The sequence below is a fragment of the Macaca fascicularis genome, chromosome 3, assembly GCF_037993035.2.
Source record: "Macaca fascicularis isolate 582-1 chromosome 3, T2T-MFA8v1.1".
Lineage (NCBI taxonomy): Eukaryota > Metazoa > Chordata > Mammalia > Primates > Cercopithecidae > Macaca > Macaca fascicularis.
In genome coordinates, this window is record NC_088377.1 from 75107254 (window position 1) to 75128546 (window position 21293).

General features: G+C 41.6%; 1 long non-coding RNA gene across 1 annotated transcript; it reads left to right on the top strand.

Annotated features, from left to right (window-relative positions):
• Positions 1–1190: 1190 nt before the first annotated feature.
• LOC123572381 (uncharacterized) lies at positions 1191–20961 on the top strand. The gene is made up of 2 exons (XR_010585244.2): positions 1191–1525; positions 18947–20961. It is a non-coding gene; the product is annotated as an uncharacterized lncRNA (long non-coding RNA).
• The last annotated feature ends 332 nt before the right edge of the window (positions 20962–21293 follow it).

The window sequence follows — 21293 nt, forward strand, 5'->3', positions numbered from 1 at the left end:
TATTCTTTAATCTTATGTGTTATTTAGACTTGTGCTATTTAGCCATGTGCAGTGGCTCAGGCCTGTAATCCCAGCACTTTGGGAGGACAAGGCGGGTGGATCACCTGAGGTCAGGAATTCAAGACTAGCCTGGCCAACATGGTGAAACCCCGTTTCTACTAACAAATACAAAAATTCGCCGTGCGTGGTGGTGCATGCCTGTAAATCCCAGCTACTAGGGAGGCTGAGGCACGAGAATTGCTTGAACCTGGGAAGCAGAGGTCGCGGTGAGCCAAGATCATGCCACTGCACTCCAGGCTGGGCCACAGAGCAAGGCTCTGTCCCAAATTAAAAAAAGTAAATTAAAAAAAAATAAAAAGAAAAAAGAAAGAAATGTGCTATTTTACTTCCAAATATTTGGAGATTATCTAGGTAACTTTCATTATTTGAGATTTTATTACTTTTAAGCTTTACCGAATATGTTTAGATATACAGATAATTGCACATATTTAATGTAAACACTTTGATGAGTTTGAACATACGTGTTCAAACAGACGTGTTCAAACCCATAATACCATCACCATAATCAAGCTGAGAGGTGACAACGTGCTAGCAGCTCTCGCTCGCTCTCAGAGCCTCCTCTGCCTAAGTGTCCGCTCTGGCCGTGCTCGAGGAGCCCTTCAGCCCGCCGCTGCGCTCTGCGGAACCCCCCTTTGGGGCTGGCCGAGGCCGCAGCCAGCTCCCTCTGTTCGCAGGGAGGGTGGGGAGGCGCCGGCAGGAGCCAGGGCTGCGTGGCACTCTCTGGCTGGCGTGGTTCCGGGTAGGTGCACTTGGTGAGCCCCGCACTCGGCGCAGCCAGCTGGCACCTGCTAAGCTCGATCGGGGTAGGAGCTCCCTCTGGGCTGCCAGAGTGGCCGGGCTAGGTGCTGCAAAGTCCCGCAGGGAGTGCCATTAAGCGGTGAAGCCGGCTGGGTTTCTGGATCTGGTGGGGACTTGCAGAACTTTTCTGTCTGGCTAAAGGATTGTAAATGCACCAATCAGCACTCTGTGTCTAGCTCAAGGTTGGTAAATGCACCAATCAGCATCAAGTCAAAATGGACCAATCAGCTCTCTGTAAGATGGGCCAATCAGCTCTTGGTAAAGTGGACCAATCGGCAGGATGTGGGTGGGGTCAGATAAAGGAATAAAAGCAGGCTGCTGGCGCTAGCAGCGGCAACCAGTTGTGGTTCGTTGTATGCTGTGTGGTGTTTGTGCTTTTGCTCTTTGCAGTAAATATTGTTGCTGTTCACTGTTTGGGTGGGTGCCACTTTTAAAAGCTGTAATATTCCCTGCCAAGGTGTGTGGCTGTGGCTGCAGCTCCGGCTCCATTCCTGAAGTCAGCGAGACCACGAACCCACCAGAAGGAAGAAACTCCTCACACGTCTGAATATCAGAAGCAACGAACTCTGGACACCATCTTTAAGAGCTGTAACACTCAGGGGGAGGGTCCGCGGCTTTATTCTTGAAGTCAGCGAGTCCAAGAACCCACCAATTCTGGACACAAAAGGTACTAAACATATTCATCACTTTCAAAAATCTTTTGTTTCTTTGTATGTTATGTTTTAATCTTTAATATATTGTTGATTTCTAGTTTAATTCGATTGTATTTGAATGACGTATTTGATAGAATTTGGGTTTATAAACATTTACCAGTAGTTGCTTTATGACCCAGAATATGGTTTATTCTGGGTATACTTCGAAAGAGTGTATATTTTGCTGTTGTTGCATGGAGAGGTCTATAAATGTCAATTAGGTCAGATTGGATAAAAATGCTGTTCAAGTTTTTTTACATTCCTATTGATTACTACCATTTGTCCTTTTGATTATTGAGAGAATGGTGTTGACGTTTCTGACTGTAATTACTGTTTTGCCTATTCTTTATGTGTTATCAGTTTTTGCTTCATGTAATTTGAAATTCTAGGAACATAAACATTAAGATCGTTATGGCCCCTTTTTTGGTTTTAGTTTTTGTTATTTTTTTAGGTTTTTTTTTTTTTTTTTTTTTTTTTTTGAGATGGAGTTTCGCTCTTGTTGCCCAGGCTGGAGAGCAACGGCGGGATCTTGGTTTACCATAGCCTCCGCCTCCTGGGTTCAAGGATTCTCCTGCCTCAGCCTCCCGAGTAGCTGGGATTACAGGCATGTGCCACCACGCCTGGCTAATTTTGTATTTTTAGTAGAGACAAGGTTTCTCCATGTTGGTCGGGCTGGTCTTGAATTCCTGACCTCAGGTGATCCGCCCACCACGGTCTCCCAAAGTGCTGGGATTACAGGTGTGAGCCACCACACCCGGCAATGTTTTTATTATGTTTTTTGAGACAGAGACTTGCTCTGTCGCCCAGACTGGAGTGCAGTGGCATGATTTCGCCTCACTGCAAACTCCGTCTCCCAGATCAAGTGATTATTGTGCCTCAGCCACCTGAATAGCTGAGATTACAGGCGTGCACCACAATGCCTGCCTGAATTTTATATTTTTAGTAGAGACGGGATTTTGCCATGTTGGCTGGGCTGGTCTTGAACTCCTGGCCTCAAGTGATCCACTCGCGTTAGCCTCCCAAAGTGCTGGCATTGCAGGCGTGAGCCACCACACCTAGCCCTCCTCTTGTTGAATTCACACTTTTGTCATTATAAGTCACTCTTTGTTCTTTGCATTATTATTTCCCCTGGAAGTTCTCAGATAATATTTTTAAAATGACAGAGCCTCTACAGCTTTCATTTGATTACTCTTACTGTATCTATTTCCATCGTTTTACTCTCTTTATATTTAGCATAGGTTTTTCATAGGCTTCACACGGTTATGTCTGCCTTTTTAAAAATTCAGTCGGAAAACCTTTGCTTTTTAATTGGTACATTTGGCTCATTTACAGTGTGAAAGGAAAATAAATCTTGGTACTCCAAAAATCACTAAGGTAAATGGAAAAGTCAAGCTGGGAACTTCTTAGGGCAAACCTGCGCCTCATTCTATTCAAAGTCAACCCTCTGCTTATTGAGTAAATGCATATTTGATTGCTTCCTTTTGAAAGGCTAATTAGAAACTCAAAAGAATGCTACCCTTTGTCTTTCACCTACCTGTAACCTGGAAGCCTCTTCCCAACTTCCAGTTGTCCTGTCTTTCCAGATGGAACCAATCTACTTCTTACGTATATTTATTGATGTCTCATGTCTCCCTAAAATGTATAAAACCAAGCTGTACCCCAACCACCTTGGGCACATGTTGTCAGGACCTCTTGAGGCTGTGTCACAGGTGCGCATCCTCAACCTTGGCAAAATAAACTTTCTAAATTACCTGAGACCTGTGTCAGATATTTGGATATTTGGGGTTCACATTTTGGTAACCACTGAGGGATTCTGAGTGGAGGTGCCCCTGGCCTTTGACAAATCTCCTGTGGGTTCTTGGTATCAATTTGAGTTATCTTTATGGCTCAAACCAATAAGACAATTTGCTGAGGCCTGGAAGTACCCCCTCTGGAGAATTCCTGATTTCCCAAAATTTAGTCAAGATCTAAAGTTCATTTTGCCGTACGACTCCCACTTCTTTGAGTTTTACTTGCTTCTAACACAAGGAAGGCAAGTTTTCCTGCTTTGATATTGAAGGAAAGCTTCTTCTGGACTCCTTTGTGGAGTTTGAGCTCTCGTCCAACAGGGAAGACAAGTTTAAGTTTTTTGCTGCATCTACGATGGTGGAGAGCAGTCTTCCGCCTGAGACCTGTCCCTAGGTAAGTAACTGAATTGGGGTTTATCTTGGCTAAAGTTTAATTTCTCCTTACTGTTAGAGTGCTCAGTAATAGCATAAGTTGTGTGATTGTTTGTTTTGCTTAACTGTTTTTTGTTGTTGTTGTTGGTTGGTGGTTTCCTGTTGCTGTTGTTTCAGTCTTTCTCCCATTGGGTTTGACCAACTCTATTTGACTTGATCAAATCTGAAGGAAAGTTCCAAATTATGGGAATGAGGCCTCCAAAGTGGCTAAATTCCCATTCACACACACAAAAAGGTAGTGAGGTGGGGGGAGAAAGATGGCCAGTAAAGGCAAAAAAAAAAAAAAAAGGAAAGATTTTTAAATTTGAATACTTAAGGGTCTTTATTCATGTGACAAGGCCACCTTTTTGCTAGCCAGGCCAAACAGAAAGAGCAGTGGCTGTCGCCCTGCACTGCAGTTCCATAGCTAAAGTTCTGCCTTCTGTTTTCAGCACAGGAGCCTGGATTTGGTTCCCAAATTAAGCCCTTTCTCATTTGATACTTGGTACTTCTGAAATAGCAGCAATTTGTCCTAGCAGAAATATGGTAATGAGATTTTAAAAGATTTCTTTAAAGGAGCTCAATTGGACAAAAGTTCAGCTTAATTAAAAGCTAACATCCAAGATTCGTGTGTGTGTGTGTGTGTGTGTGTGTGTGTGTGTGTGTGGTGTTTGTACTTAAAAGACTTCCATGTTTTTGTTTTTGTTCTTTTCTCCTAGGACCTTGTTTTTTTTCAGCAGAAGTTTTTTCTTCTCAGTTGAATGAATTCTGTTTTCTTCGTTTACTTCCCTTTCTTTTGCACCCTCTGTTGCATGAGGGACCTAAAATAGTTTTAGTAGACTGGGATTCCTTAAAGAAAATAGAAAAGGTGCCAGACTCCCTTTTGGGGAGAAATCTCTGTTTTTCCTTATGGAACCCCAAGAGTGTAAATAGACAAGTTCATCTCAGCTCTTAAACAGCTTGCTTTTGTATTGTGTTACCTGATTTTTACTAAAATAGTTATTGCAACAGAGACTACTGTTGTGTTTTTAAGGAATAGTGTAGTTTAGACACTTATAAATGTTTTTGTTTTAAAAGATTTTTAAGTGTACCGTAAAAGCATCATGTAGTCTAGACTCATAACAATTCTCCCTTTTTGGAGACTCAGGATTCCAGTATCGGCTCTGCCCAGAGCTCAGAGATCCTTAAAATATACGTAGTCTGTATCTAAATAAATTAGTCTCCTTAGACAATCCTATGATAGATTTCTATAATTTTGTTTGATTTGGCATCCATCTGTAATCTTCCTCTAGCACCACCAGACTTTTTCTCTCTGTACCTTGAGATGTAAATTTTGCTGATTTTTCACCTACGAATTATTTCCTTCAATATGCAGACTTACAGCTATTTGGCTGACAACTGCCAGAGTAATGAAACAGGTTATCAAGAGTTTGCAAGTCTAAGATGGGGGGGGGAAGGTCTTATGAATCTATAAAATGTACTTCTACTGCTATGCCTAATACTGTTACGGGTGGAGGGTCTTAGCTACAAGTTGTCCAGGTCCTTGACATTTTGAACAAAGAATTGAACAAAACTCACAAGGTAGCAGAGGAATGAAACGCAGCAACACAGCAGTGAAAGCAGGAATTTATTAAAGTGAGAAAGCACTCCACAGGGTGAGAGTGGGCCCCAGCAACCAGCTCAAGGACTCAGTTACAAATTGTTTTGGGCTTTAAGTACCCCATTTGAGGTTTTTTTTTTTTTTTTTTCCCTCTGAGAGTTTTACTCTTTTGCCCAGGCTGGAGTGCAGTGGCATGATCTCAGCTAACTGCAACCTCTGCCTTCCGGGTTCAAGTGATTCTCCTGCCTCAGCCTCCCGAGTAGCTGGGATTACAGGCGTCTGCCACCACACCTGGCTAATTTTTGTAGTTTCAGTAGAGATGGGGTTTCACCATATTGGCCAAGTTGGTCTCAAACTCTTGACCTTGTGATCTGCCTGCCTCGGCATCACAAAGTGCTGGGATTACAGGTTTGAACCACTGCGCCTGGCCCATTTGAGGTTCTTATTGGCTACTGCTTATCTGGATTTGGTCTGTGGCTAATTTAAGACTGAGGTGAATTAGCGCCCTGTGCAGATGAAGGGATGGTCCCCACTTGGCCCATAGCCAACCCAAGGCACCCTCCCTTTCCCCCGAGATGTGGTGGAAGGGGGAGGGCTGTAGCAAGAGTAGCCTTTGATCCTTTGTTACCTGGGGTGGGAGACAGGGTTTTTCCCTTTTGATTTTAACTGTAGGAAGTTTGTGTTGACCTTAGGCTCCCTGCCCACAGACCCAGGTGTTTTCCTTTTTATCCAACTTTGGGAAGTCAGCTTGAATGGGCCTTAGATTCCCTACCCCCAGGCCTTGGTGTTTTTTCTTTTAGAAAGTCAGCACAAATGGGCCTTACATTCCCTTTCTCCTACCGTATTCTCCTGACTCAGTCTATGTATTTATGTGTTTGTACACAATGTTTCACTACTAAAAATATATAAAAGGGCTCTAGTTGATGTAAAGAAAAATAAAGCACTTAGGTGGCTGGCAAGATGATGGAATAGGAATAGCTCTGGTCTACAGCTCCCAGCAAGATCAATGCAAAAGGCGGGTGATTTCTGCATTTCCAACTGAGGTACCCGGCTCATCTCACTGGGACTGGTTAGACAGTGGGTGTGTGTAGCCCATGGAGGGTGAGCTGAAGCAGGGTGGGGCATCGCCCACCCAGGAAGCACAAGGGGTCATGGAACTCCCTCCTCTAGCAAAGGGAAGCTGTGAGGGACCATGCCATGAGGGATGTTGCATTCCGGCTTAGATACTATGCTTTTTCCACAGTCTTTGCAACCCGCAGACCAGGAGATTCCCGCAGGTGCCTACACAACCGGGACCCTGGGTTTCAAGCACAAAACTGGGAGGCGATTTGAGCAGTAACCAAGCTAGCTGCAGGAGTTTTTTTCATACCCCAGTGGTGTCTGGAACACAGCAAGACAGAACTGTTTACGCCCCTGGAAAAGGGGGCTGAAGCCAGGGAGCCAAGTGGTCTAGCTCAGTGGATCCCACCCCTATGGAGCCCAGCAAGCTGAGATCCACTGGATTGAAATTCTCACTGCCAGCACAGCAGTCTGAAGTTGACCTGGGATGCTAGAGCTTGGTGGGGGAAGGGGCGTCTGCCATTACTGAGGCGTGAGTAGGCGGTTTTCTCCTCATAGTGTTAAAAAAGCCGCTGGGAAGTTTGAACTGGGCAGAGCCCACCACAGCATGGCAAGGCTGCTGTAGCCAGGTTGCCTCTTTAGATTTCTCCTCTCTGGGAAGGGCATCTCTGAAAGAAAGACAGCAGCCCCAGTCAGGGGTTTATAGATATAACTCCCATCTCCCTGGGACGGAGCACCAGGGGGAAGGGGCAGCTGTGGGCTCAGCTTCAGCAGACTTAAATGTTCCTGCCTGCTGGCTCTGAAGAGAGCGGCAGATCTCCCAGCACAGTGCTCGAGCTCTGCTAAGGGACAGACTGCCTCCTCAAGTGTGTCCCTGACTCCCATGCCTCCTGACTGGGAGACACCTCCCAGCAGATGTTGACAGACACCTCATACAGGAGAGCTCTGACTGGCATCTGGTGGGTGCCCCTCTGGGACAATGCTTCCAGAGGAGGGAACAGGCAGCAATCTTAGCAGTTTTGCAGCCTCCGCTGGTGATACCCAGCGTCTGGAGGGGGCCTCCAGCAAACTCCAGCAGACCTTCGGCAGAGGGGCCTGACTGCTACAAGGAAAACTAACAGAGAGGAATGACATCAACATCAACAAAAACGACATCCACACAAATGCCCCATCTGATGGTCACCAACATCAAAAGCCAAAGGTAGATAAATCCACAAAGATGAGGAAAAACCAGCACAGAAAGGCTGAAAATTCCAAAAACCAGAACGCCTCTTCTGCTCCAAAGGATCACAGCTCCTCACCAGCAGGGGAACAAAACCAAATGGAGAATGAGTTTGATGAATTGACAGAAGTAGGCTTCAGAAGGTGGGTGATAACAAACTCCTCTGAGCTAAAGGAGAATGTTCTAACTCAATGCAAGGAAGCTAAGAAACTTGAAAAATGGTTAGAGGAATTGCTAACTAGAATAACCAGTTTAGAGAAGAACATAAATGACCTGATAGAGCCGAAAAACACAGCACGAGAACTTAGCGAAACATACCTAAGTATCAATAGCTAAATCAATCAAGTGGAAAAAAGGATATCAGAGATTGAAGATCAACTTAATGAAATGAAGCATGAAGACAAGGTTAAAGAAAAAAGAATGAAAAGGAAAGAACAAAGCCTTCAAGTAATACAGGACTATGTGAAAAGACCAAACCTACATTTGATTGGTGTACCTGAAAGTAAAGGGGAGAATGGAACCAATTTGGAAAACAGTCTTCAGGATATTATCCACGAGAACTTCCCCAACCTACCAAGACAGGCCAACATTCAAATTCAGGAAAAAGAGAAAACCACAAAGATACTCCGTGAAAAGAGCAAACCCAAGACACATAATCGTCAGATTCACCAAAATTGAAATGAAGGAAAAAAATGTTAAGGGCAGCCAGAGAGAAAGGTCAGGTTACCCACAAAGGGAAGCTGATCAGACTAACAGTGGATCTGTCTGCAGAAACCCTATAAGCCAGAACAGAGTGGGGACCAATATTCAACATCCTTAAAACAAATTTTTCAAGCCAGAATTTCATATCCAGCCAAACTAAGTTTCATAAGTGAAGGAAAAATAAAATCCTTTCTAGACAAGCAAATGCTGAGAGATTTTGTCACTACCAGACCTGCCTTACAAGAGCTCCTGAAGAAAGCACTAAATATGGAAAGGAGAAACTGGTACCAGCCACTGCAAAAACATACCAAATTGTAAAGACCATCGACACTATGAAGAAACTGCATCAACTAACAGGCAAAATAACCAGCCACCAGCATAATGATAGGATCAAATTCACACTAAATAATACTAACCTTAAATGTAAACAGGATAAATGCCCCAATTAAAAGGTACAGACTGGCAAATTGGATAAAGAGTCAAGACCTATCAGTGTGCTATATTCAGGAGACCTATCTCATGTGCAAAGACACATAGGCTCAAAATAAAGGGGTGGAGGAATGTTTACCAAGCAAATGGAAAGCAAAAAGAAACAGAGGTTGCAATCCTAGTCTCTGATAAAACAGACTTTAAGCCAACAAAGATCAAGAAAGACAAAGGGGCGGGCATTACATAATGGTAAAGGGATCAATGCAGCAAGAAGAGCTTACTATCCTAAATATACAAGCACCCAATACAGGAGAATGCAGATTCATAAAGCAAGTTCTTAGAGACTTACAAAGAGACTTAAACTCCCACACAGTAACAGTGGGAGAAGTTAACACCCCACTGTCAATATTAGATCAACAAGACAGAAAATTATCAAGGATATTCAGGACTTGAACTTAGCTCTGGACCAAGTGGACCTAGTAGACATCTACAGAACTCTACACCCCAAATCAAAAGAATATACAGTCTTCTCAGCACCACATCACACTTACTCTAAAACTGATCACATAATCGGAAGTAAAACACTCCTCAGCAAATGCAAAGGAGTGGAAATCATAACAAACAGTCTCTCAGACCACAGTGCAATCAAATTAGAACTCAGGATTAACAAACTCACTCGAAACTACACAGCTACATGGAAATTGAACAACCTGCTCCTGAATGACTACTGGGTAAATAATGAAATTAAGGCAGAAATAAATAATGAAAAACCAATGAGAACAAAGATAAAATGTACCAGAATCTCTTGGACACAGCTACAGCAGTGTTTAGAGGGAAATTTGTAGCACTGAATGTCCACAAGAGAAAGCAGGAAAGATCTAAAATTGACATCCTAACATCACAATTAAAAGAACTACAGAAACAAGAGCAAATAAATTCAAAAGCTAGCAGAAGACAAGAAATAACATATAAGAAAAAGCTCATAATCACTGGTCATTCCAGTTTCATGCAAATGAAACTTGAGTGATTACACCAATCCCTAATTTTTGGAGTTGGTAAACTCAAGCAGAATTACCTTATAATTTAGCAATGCCTTACTCTTGGGGTAGTTTTTAGCAATGCCTTAGTCTTGGGGTAGATTTTGCTTGTCTGGTGGTGGTTTCTGGTGATGATCTGTGTTTCATACTGATTCTTTAAATCAGAAAGTATCTGAGACAGGTCTCAATCAATTTAGAAGTTTATTTTAACAAAGTTAAGGACATGTCCCGAAGAAATAAACATGGAATCACAGAAACAGTCTATGGTCTGTGCCTTTCTTCAAAGACGATTCTGAAGGCTTCAGTATTTAAAGACAAAAAGTGGGCTGGAGCGGAGAGGGAGAGGGGATGGTCACATTATTGAATGCATGTGTTGTAAGAGGAAAGGAGCAGATAGGGGAATAGTCAATCATGTATTCTTATGCTCAGTAAATCAGCTCTTTACATAAGATAATGTGAACATACAGTAGCTACCTATGGAGATACTTAACCTTTAATCTGTAGCTTTCTGCTTAGGAACAGGAGGAAAGGCAGCTTCTTGCAAGACTCAGCTTTCAGTTTAATTTTTTTTCTTTTGGTATAGTGAATTGAGGTCCCAAGTTTTTAGTTTCCTTTCACAATCCTCGACCTATTCTGGTTCATGCAGAATCAATTTTTTCCGTGGACCTGAGAAATATATAAAGTGTAGAAAAGCCTCAATATCTGCCTTCAGTTGTTTTCAGTTAGCAGCTATAAAACCATTTTCAGCGCATCCTGCTGAAGGCGGTGGCATGAGCTCTGTGGAAGCGTGGTAGACTTCACAGGGATGCTTCACCCCAGGTGGGAGGACATAGCAGGACCTCTGGGAGGCATCTGCCATTCAAATAGCTTCTCCTGAAAATAGTGAGATGCTGGATCATAATCTCTGCTTCAAGTGCATCTTGTGCAATGATGTGGCCATCTGCTCCATTTCCCAAGCCCTATTTTCATTCTGGTTAGTTACTGCATGTAATTGTACAATTATAGAAGGTAGCACTGTCTGTCAGTGTCTGCTCAGTAAATATGTGAGCAGATTGGGTTTTGTATTTTAACTACTTCACACTCAAAAGAGTTTCTAATGTACAACTGAAATTGTATGCACTGCGTATTCTCTGTAACTTCTATCTGACTCTGTATACATTAAAACACATGATCAAGACCCTGATAGAAGAAAAACTTCAGCCAAATTAAATTTAAAGGAGTTTAATTGAGCAATGAATGATTCACAAATGGGGCAGCCTTCTGAGCCAGAATAGGCTCAGACTTTGGCGCAGCCCTGTGGTGGAAGAAGATTTATGACAGAAAAAGGAAAGTGATGTACAGAAAACGGAAGTGAGGTACAGAAACAGCTTGTCATTTGCCTTATTTGAACATGGTTCGAACAGCTGGCTACATTTGATTGGCCAAAACTCCATGATAGGCACAAGGAGGTGTCTGGTGACACCTCCGCTTGTTATAGCTCGTGATGTGCAGAAAAACTTTTAGGCTAAACTTAAAATACGTAAGGAGGCAGCTTTAGGCTAAACTTGATTTTAAAACGCTAAATACTTTAGTCAGGGCGCAACTGATATTAGAAAACAAAATTTCTTGATATCTTTACTACTTTCTTGTTACAATCACTTAATGATTATTTTTATAAAAGCTTTTTATTAAGCTATAAAATGAAATTTATCTTTCTGTGGGAAACTAGTCTGCCTGTTGGTAGTTTAATGATAATGCAACCAAGGAGCTGTTTGCTCCTCTATGACAAAGTTGGCTACAGTAAGATAACAAGCACACAGCGTCATAAGTCACACACTACAAGAACCTGTCATTTAGTTCGACACAGCAGGGTCACTTGCAGCTCATTAAGCTGCAAGTGAGTCACTTGAAAAAATACCTCTGCACACCATGGAAGTTGGCTGGAATCCCAGGCAGGATTGACACGGAAGTTTGCTTCTGGTATTTTCAGCACTGCTTTTCTACAGCTTTCTCCTGCCCTGTTATATTCTTCTCCTGCTCACCCTCCTCCACTTTAGGTGCTCCGAATTTTTCTGTTCCCCATTGACACAAGAGATGACTTTTTTTTTTTTTTTTTAAATTTTGAGACGGAGTCTCACTTTGTCATCCAGGCTGGAGTGCAATGGCACAATCTCGGTTCACTGCAACCTCTACCTCCTGGGTTCAAGTGATTCTCCTGCCACAGCCTCCGGAGTAGCTGGGATTACAGGTGCGCACCAGCACCCCTGACTAATTTTTGTATTTTTAGTAGAGACGGGGTTTTGCCATGTTGGCCAGGCTGGTCTCAAACTTCTGACCTGAAGTGATCCGCCTGCCTCAGCGTCCCACAGTGCTGGGATTACAGGCATAAGCCACCACACCCAGCCTGAAGAGAAGGCTTGATTTGCTGCTGCTACTTCTGCCATACAATAGCATGCTTAAATTTCAGTCACTAACTTAACAGTGAACTAGCTTAACAGTCAACATTCAGGAAGGTTGTTTTTTTTTTTACTCTATTAGGACTCTGAAATCACAATGGGCTTATTAATGAGTGCAATCTCTGGGACGAGCTAGAGAAAACTTTTCGGGAGTCCAAGGCATCACCTGAGAAGATGCCCCATTCTTCCAGAGTTAAGGTGGAGTGGAGTGGTTTGCAGGAGATGTGGGAGGAAACAGAAGACCTCAAACAAGTGTCTGCCAAGACAGCAGCTGCACACCACAGCCAGAGGGCCTCTCAGCCAACCATTTGCTCTCTAGTCTCCTAGGAACAATCTGTCACTCCTTAGCTGTCTCCAGTTATTTCCCAGCATCTCTATTGCTTCCTTGGGGTTGTGGGTGGAATCCTTGTGCTAGAGTTGTTTTTTGTTTTGTTTGTTTGTTTGTTTGTTTTTAGATGTAGTCTTGCTCTGTTGCCCAGGCTGGCGTGCAGTGGTGTGATCTTAGCTCACTGCAACCTCTGCCTCCTGGGTTCAAGCAGTTCTCTTGCCTCAGCCTTCCGAGTAGCTAGGATTACAGGAATGGGCCTCCATGCTTGGCTAATTTTGTATTTTTAGTAGAGACAGGGTTTCACCATGTTGGCCAGGATGGTGTCTCAAACTCCTGACTTCATGATTCACCCGTGGCGTTGGCCTCCCAAAGTATTGGGGTTACAGGCATGAGCCACTGCAGTTGGCCTGTGCAGGAGTTTTTGTGAGTAGTTTTGCTAACAATTTTAAAAGGTGGTAAATTGAGTATCTAAAGTAGAAGAATTCCTAAACTAGATATTTAGAACTTGTAGGTCAGTGTTATAGATAAAATGTAAGTTCTCTTACATTTAAGAGAACTAATAACTTAAGACTTCAAATTAAGAAACACAGAGATTTGTGGATATCAGAAAGGCAAACTCGACTTCCTCAAAACACCTCATCTCTTTATAGGAAATTTAAATTTCTAAGCTAAATTTTTGACTTTCTGCCTTTAAAATATATCCAACGCACAAAATTATTTTACACTAATTTGTTTAGATGATCTTTTTCTTTTTTATGAACAAAGACTTCTTAATCTTATTATATATACATGATAAAAATCAAAGTACTCATAATTCCACAAACTAGAATGAATCACTGTTAACAGTCCTTCCTTCATTCCTTCATCTGATCCTTGTTTCTGTCCTTCCTGCCTCATTTTGTTTCCTTTAAATTATGCACAGTATGATTGTATGATACACACTCTTTGGAGCTGGTTTTTTACTTAACCATATATATACATTAGATACCTTACTATGTAAACACATTATTCCTCTAGATAAGTTTTAATGGCTGTATAATATTTTATTGTGTTAAAGTGAATTAAATATGGCCTGAGAAGGATTTCATACTTCTATATTTGAGTCCTTGTGGACAAATTGGAACCTAACTTAATAGGTAGACAAGATTGAAAACCTAACCTAGGAGTATGCAGCAGTCACAATCACCGAGTCTTGGCCAATCCCAGTAGCCATACTTGAACCACTCATACATTGCTGAGTGTTCAAACTGTGTTTAAATAAGGCACATGCCAACCTGTAGCCAATCTGGCTGTTCTGTACCTCACCTCTGATTTCTATACACCACTTCCCTTTTTTTGTCTATAAATTTGTTCTGACCACCAGGCATCCCTGGAATCTCTCAAATCTGCTGTGATTTTGGGGGCTACCCAATTCACAAATGATTCATTTCTCAATTAAATGCCTTTAAATTTAATGGGGTGGAAGTTCTTCTTTTAACAGATGGTGTCAGAAGTGGGATTCGAGTTAGAGCTTTGATGACCCCAGGAGTGCTGAGTGAACAAGCAAGGTGCCTGCTAGTCCCACTTGTGTCCACTGATCTCTCGGAGTGGCTGGTAATTGTGAGTAATTCTCTCTTGGATTTCGGAGCTCCATGGATTTGTGTTTTGAACTCTCTGAGTTTCTTTGAGCAAATTTCTGATCAAAACTGGGTTTGGAAGTCTTGACAGAAACGGTGGCTTGGATCTAGTTGAGGCCTCTTACATCTGACTGGGTCAGAAAGAAACTGATAGTAAATGGTAATGTTTGTAAAATTTGATTTTTCAAAATTTCATAGGGACTTTTGTGTTCTATCCCTTTGTTTCATTTTTCTTGCATGCTAAGGTAGGAAAAATCACTGGCTTAATTGATCAAGGGAATGTGAGAGCAAAGCCAATGTTTTAGGTAAAAATGGGATCTTTAATTTCTGGAAGACAAGTTCCTTCCAGCTTATACATGCATAAGTGTTAGGCCAGGGAAGCAGGGAAGCAGTGAAGCCTTACAGAAATAGCGAAATCTTACTAAAGATAACTTACAGTGGAATGTTCCAAATGAACAACAACACACTGAAACGCATTTAAAAATGAAGGCCCCCAAATTCATCTCACCTAGGGGTGTCTATTAATATGTGGAAGCTTCTAAAAAGATTCAGAGATGACAGGACCCTCTGGGGGCAAGTTTGAGCCTTTCTGGTGTGAAATTGGGTGCTAAGCAGAGTGGCTAGTGTCTATGTTTTGTCACATGTATTTTACTCTGGCCACAAAGGAAAAAGATAACTATTTTTTGTGTTATGACTTGGTCCCTAGGGCTGTGGTATGGCAAGCTGGGTCACTAGGGCTGCCCAGGGAAAGGGAACCCAGAAGCCTGGCATGTTGGCAAAAGGGAACGAATTTCTTACCAGGCAGGCTTCTGGCCCCTCTCTCTCTCTGCAAGCTGGTTGAATGAATGGTAAAAATCCCTGTTTATATCCTCTATAAAGTTTTGATTAAAGCAAAAAAGGATTCTAAGGCTATTCGTAAGCTGTAGCGAATCTGCTGCGCTTTGTGTGTCTTTCTGTATGGTTCTGTCATAAAGAGGAGTACCTCAGGCTAGAACATGGGCTTAGGACCCCGTAGGCCTGCTATTCGGGCCAGCCCGGCAAACTGGTCAGTTACAAACTTTGCTGCAGGTCTCTGAAGGAAAAAAAAAAACAAAACCACAAACTTGGATGAGGTCTCCATCTTGTTTTATGTGCTTGGGAGCTTGACCTTGTAACCACGTGGTGATACTTTCTCTTGGTCTTCACCTTCCGGGGAATAAGAATTTTGGGGTTCGTGTCGTAGTTAGCACTAAAATTATCTTGAGTAGGTAAAAGCCTTTGCAAGCTTAAAATTAACTGTTCTAGACTCCTTCTGGGAAGAGCAACAAATACTGCCCGGTGCTGTAGCTCAGCAGCTAAGGCTTTGTCAGTTTACATATGGCAGCCCAGGTTCAATCCTCATTTAGGGAATGAGTCCTTCCTGGTTTGATATCTGCGTGACTTTTACCATTCATTTATTCTCTTCTCCTCCCTGAACAACTTCTGGTTTCCCTTCTTGAATTTTCCATTTATTTATTTATTTATTTATTTGAGACAGCATTTCATTCTTGTTGCCCAAGCTGGAGTGCAATGGCGTGATCTCGGCACACTGCAGCCTCCGCCTCCTGGGTTCAAGTGATTCTCCTGACTTAGCCTCCTGAGTAGCTGGGATTACAGGTGTGTGCCACCACACCCGGCTAATTTTTTGTATTTTTAGTAGAAACCGGGTTTCACCATGTTAGCCAGGCTGGTCTTGAACTCCTGACCTCAGGTGATCTGCTTGCCTCGGCCTCCCAAAGTACTGGCATTACAGGTCTGAGCCACGGTGCCTGGTGAATTTTCCTTTCTCTGAGCACCTGGAAGGTTAACTTTGGTAAAGTTTAAAAGCCAGAAATATTGGCCACTTGGCATGGCTAAAGTTGGGTAATAAGAGATTTAAAAGAATTTTTTTAAGTGCGCTATGGTTAAACGTCAGCTTAATTGAAAGTGGATATCGAAGCTATAGGTATATTTAAAAGGCCTTTTTGTTTTTCTCTTGGATCTTGTTTTTCTGGAAAAAGGTTTTTTTCTTCTCAGTTGACTGGAATTATTTTTCTCTATTTTGTCTTGCCATTCTCAATGCACACATGAGAGGCCCTGAGATAACTTCTAATAACCTGGACTCCTTGGGAAAACAGGAGGTGCTAGCTACATAATCCATTTTGGGAAAAATGTGTTATTCTCATAGAACCCCAGGAATTGAAAACGGATAGATCCCTTTTAAAAATCTAAGGCTTTGTTCGTTTTGCATTACGTTATCTGACAGTTTTGACTTTTGGGAGGTATCAGAAACTACTTTGCATTATGAGAGAACTTTGGTGTGTAATAATGAGGTAGGAAATCTACTTTAGTGATGGCTGATGGCAGTTATGGCAGGGATACTCAGTTCTTCGCATGTTTGAATTAGAGAAGCAAGCTCTTGGCCACCTGGAAGATGCGGCAACGTCCCCACCCCTCACTGAGAAAGAAGGCTCCCATGGGAGATGGGCTGATTTCCTCTTTTTTGGGATCTAGGATCTGGTATAAATATGGGACCCTTAATTTTGGAGGTTCGTTTTTATCTTCCAGCTGTGCCTGCTTATTAAGCCCTAGAAACTGCATGATTTCCTGGCCCTGTTCCTCCAAGGACTCCACCCTAAAGCCAATAATCCAATTAAAAAAACTTAAAAACTGGCCAGGCGCGGTGGCTCATGCCTGTAATCCCAGTGCTTTGGGAGGCTGAGGCGGGAGGATCTCCTGAGGTCAGGAGTTCGAGACCAGCCTGGCAAACATGGTGAAATCCCATTTCTACTAAAAATAAAAAATTAGCTGAATGTGGTGGCATCTGCCTGTAGTCCCAGCACTCAGGAGGCTGAGACAGGAGAATCACTTGAACCCAAGAGGCAGAGGTTGCAGTGAGCCGAGATAGCATCACTGCACTCCAGCCTGGGTAACAGAGTAAGACTCCATCTCCAACAAACAAACAAACAAAAAACCCTTAAAAACTGGCAAATGAAAAATCTTACAGCTTTTACTGGGTCTTCTATCTTTCTCTGTGTGTAGTTATGTATGTGTTGTGTGTGTGATGTTTATATAAAAGAGCTCTAACTGGTTTAAAGAAAAATAAGCACTTAAATATTTTGAAAAAATAAAAACCGTAATGTCTCTTAGTTCATATAACTTTAGTAATCTTTGGGAAATAACAGCTTTAAAGATTATTGGTAAATTACAGATATTTCATCTAAATTAGGCATGTCAGATATTAGGTTTACTAATTGCTTTAAGGTTATAAATTGCTTTAAATTATAAAAATTGTTCAACTTGCCTACTTTACAGCTGGGTAAGGCCTGGGGACATGTGGAGTTAGCCACATCCCTAGCTATGCTGGAAAGAGTCTTATCTGCACTTCTGTGTAGTGCCCTAGGCTCCATACCTAGATACATAATTAAAATAACCATACCTAAGCTCCATACCTAAGTACATAATTAAAATAACTTACTAGGTTTTTCACCAAAATTAAAAATTGCTAAGAGTTACCATTATCACATGTGATTGAGACTACTAAAAAAATAGTTTTACATGCAAAGTGTGTTAGAAAAGTAAAATGTGTTTTAAGTAAAAGATGATAAGAAAGTATGGGAATGTAAATTTTTGCCTAGTTAGAGGGTTAAGGATTGTTTTAAATTATGTAAGATAAAGCCAAAGGTTTGAACAAGTTGTGGATGGTTTGCGAAAAATTAATCCTGTGAAAAGAAATTCTGTGTGGACATTGGCTAAAGTTCAAGTGGGAATTATTAAGGTTTTCTGTAAATTGAACATTGGAATAAAAGCAAAACAGGTTTTTCTTGCAGCACTGCTTGCTCTTTCACAAAAATTGTTAAGGGTTATAAAAGGTGTATGAGAATCTCACCTTATGGTCAAACTGATTAAGATTGATAGATTTATCTATAAGGTTTTATTAAAAATTGGGGTTGACATTAATAGACTAATGCAAGGGTAAAATTTGGCTTTCTCTCTTTAACTAGATTTTCATGTAATATTAAAGGATAATGAAAGATTTTTGTTTGCCTGTTAAATAAACTACAGGAAAAAAAGAGGAAAGACGAGACAGATTACATGGAAAGCTAAGTCTTCCCTCTGATGAGAAAAAGCTTTTGCCTTTTTAAAAATTTTTCAGTGGCTAGGCACGGTGACTCACACCTGTAATGCCACCACTTTGGGAGGCCAAGGCAGGTGGATCGCCTGAGGTCAATAGTTCAAGACCAGCCTGGCCAACATGGTGAAACCCCATCTGTACTGAAAGTACAATAATGAACTGGGTGCGGTGGCAGGTGCCTGTAATCTCAGCTACTTGGGAGGCTGAGGCAGGAGAATCACCGGGAGATGGAGGTTACATTGAGCTGAGATCGTGCCATGCACTCTAGCCTGGGTGACAAGAGTGAAACTCAGTCTTAAAAAAAAAAAAATTCTGTATTCCAAGACTCATTATGGAAAAGAGAGAATGATCCACATTAAATATATATTGGTGTGATGACTTCTAAATTGCTAACATAGTTTATGAACAATGTTTAGTTGTCACTAAACATTGTCAAAATGTTTATTTTGACAAATATAAAAACCATATTCCTTGGAAGACAATCAAAACTTTAGGTATATTCTGCTATTTGATGGGCCATTTAAACATTTATAAAGGGATTTCATTCAATTGTCATTTTCAATGCCTGTTTTCTGTTTGTATAAATACGTTCCCATGTAAGAGGGCTGATGTTACAACAGTAGCTTATTATGCCACAGTGTGTTTTCACCAGGTAAAGAAAGCTTTTTATGGTTCACTGAGGACAATCAACCCATTCACAGTCTAGAACCTGAAGATTGGATCTTCTGAGAACATCAGAGAAAGACTGCCCTTACCGTCCACACTGAAACAAAATTTTGGGTCCTTGAAACTTGGGTTCGTAATCTCACAGCTGAGAAGGCTTTCTTCACACTTGTGGAACTGTATACCCATTAGAACCCTTAAGGTAAATCTAACCAGGGAAGTTTCTCCCCAGAAGAAGATGGCATCCTTGATGTGAACAGTTTTTCCCAAGATCACGGATCAAGACTCCTATCTTCGAATATTTTTTTTTCCTTGCTTATGCCTCTATGAATAATAGAAGTAAAAGGGGGGTCTGTAATGTGCACTTACAGAATATACTTTTATTTGTGAAGGATTTTGCAGCCAGCCTTATTCATGGATAACCTTATACTTTGATAGATAAAAGATGAAGGCCAATGTAGGTGAGAAACTTTAATGGTACACATGTCACATAGGCCACATAATCAGTCAGAAACAGAACTCCTCTTAACCTATATCATGAGTTAAAGAGAGCATTGCCAGGAGGCTTTCACTCTTCTAAAAGGGCATTTATTATGTCCTTTTTCGTGGTTTGGAGTAAAAGAGGCAATGATTAGAAATGTATCCCTCTTAATAAGCTCTATAGCAAATGCTACTGTAAAGGCTATGGTTACACAACAGACTTTAAACTCTTTTATGAAAGTTACGCTAAACAGTAGAATTGCACTAGATTACTTACTGGCTAAATAGCAGTATCTGTGAAGCTGCTGGCACTATGGTCTATGGAGAAAACATCGGGTATTACAGAGATTCAGTTGTAGGGGTTTAATGAAAAGACTGCTTAGTTAGGCAAGTAGACTATCTAGCTCATTCTTTGATCTGTTTAATTTTAGGTGGTTTAGTTTATGGGGACCCTGGGTAAGGAGCATTCTCCAAACTCTCGGTATTATCCTCCGGATAGCCGTAATAGTAATATTCCTGGTGCGCTTCATTCCCTCAAAGGTTTTAAATGTTTGCATGCAGCCATCTCTAGAATGCCAAATGGTCTGTCTTCAACTGGAATGACAAGAGCTGAAAGGAATCTGCAACCATGGGGATACCATAAGCTATGAATGAAGTGCTGAGATGAGAAACCAAAAATGATGGTAACAGAGTGGCACTAAGGCCCAAGTTTTAGTCACACTCTTACCTAAGTGAGAATTTCAGTAAAAATTTTAAACAAAATGATGAGAAGCCATTGTTTTGGAGCTTATGCACTAGGCTCCAACAGACCAAACCAAACAAAAATGGAGTCATTTGTGCTAAATGTGACATGATCAAACTAAGATTTTAAGGAAACACATAGGTCCTGTAACAGACCAGGTTTTGTTTTTCTCTGTAAACAGGACGTTCCAGCATAAGGAGCTACCCTCTACTCAGTCCTTGTTCCCACCTTTGCAAAACTCCCTGTTCTATTGTTCCCCAGTGGGCTTCAAGGCCGAATAGTACATTTACCTTGGTGATAATGACATCAATGACTAAAGTTTTGGTCAATCGCTGAAAATTGAGAAAATGACTAAAAGGGGAGAAGTGTTAAGGTTAATGAAATATGGCCTGAGAAGGACTCTGCACTTCTATATTTGAGTCCTTGTGGATGAACTGTAACCTAACTTAATAAGTTAGGTTCTCAAGCTTGTCTACCTAAGTGTATGCACCTGTAACAATAGCTGAGACCTGGCCAATCGCAGCAGCCGTTCTTCAACCATTCATGCACTGCTGAGTGTTCAAACCGTGTTCAAACAAGGCAAACACCAACCTGCAACCAATCCCGCTGTTCTGTACCTCACTGCTGATCTCTGTACGTCATTTCCCTTTTTTGTCTATAATTTTTTTCTGACCACAAGGCAGCCCTGGGGTCTCTCTGAACCTGCTGTGATTCTGGGGACTGCCCAATTTGTAAAAGGTTCATTTCTCAGATAAACTCCTTTAAATTTAATTGACTGAAGTTTTTCTTTTAACAGTTGTATAATTTACACAGTTTCCAAATTCGCACTACTGTAAATAACTCTACAATGAATAGTCTGTTTTCTTTTTTCTTTCTCTTTCCCTTTAAATCTCACTCTATCACCCAGGCTAGAGTGCAGTGGTGTGATCTCATCTCACTGCAGCCTTGACTTTCTGGGCTCAAGTGATCATCTTACCTCAGCCCCCAAGTAGTTAGGACTACAGGCAAGCACCACCACACCTGGCTAACTTTTGTATTTTTTGTAGGGACTGGGTTTTGCCATGTTGTCCAGGCTGGTCTCAAACTCCTGAGCTCAAACA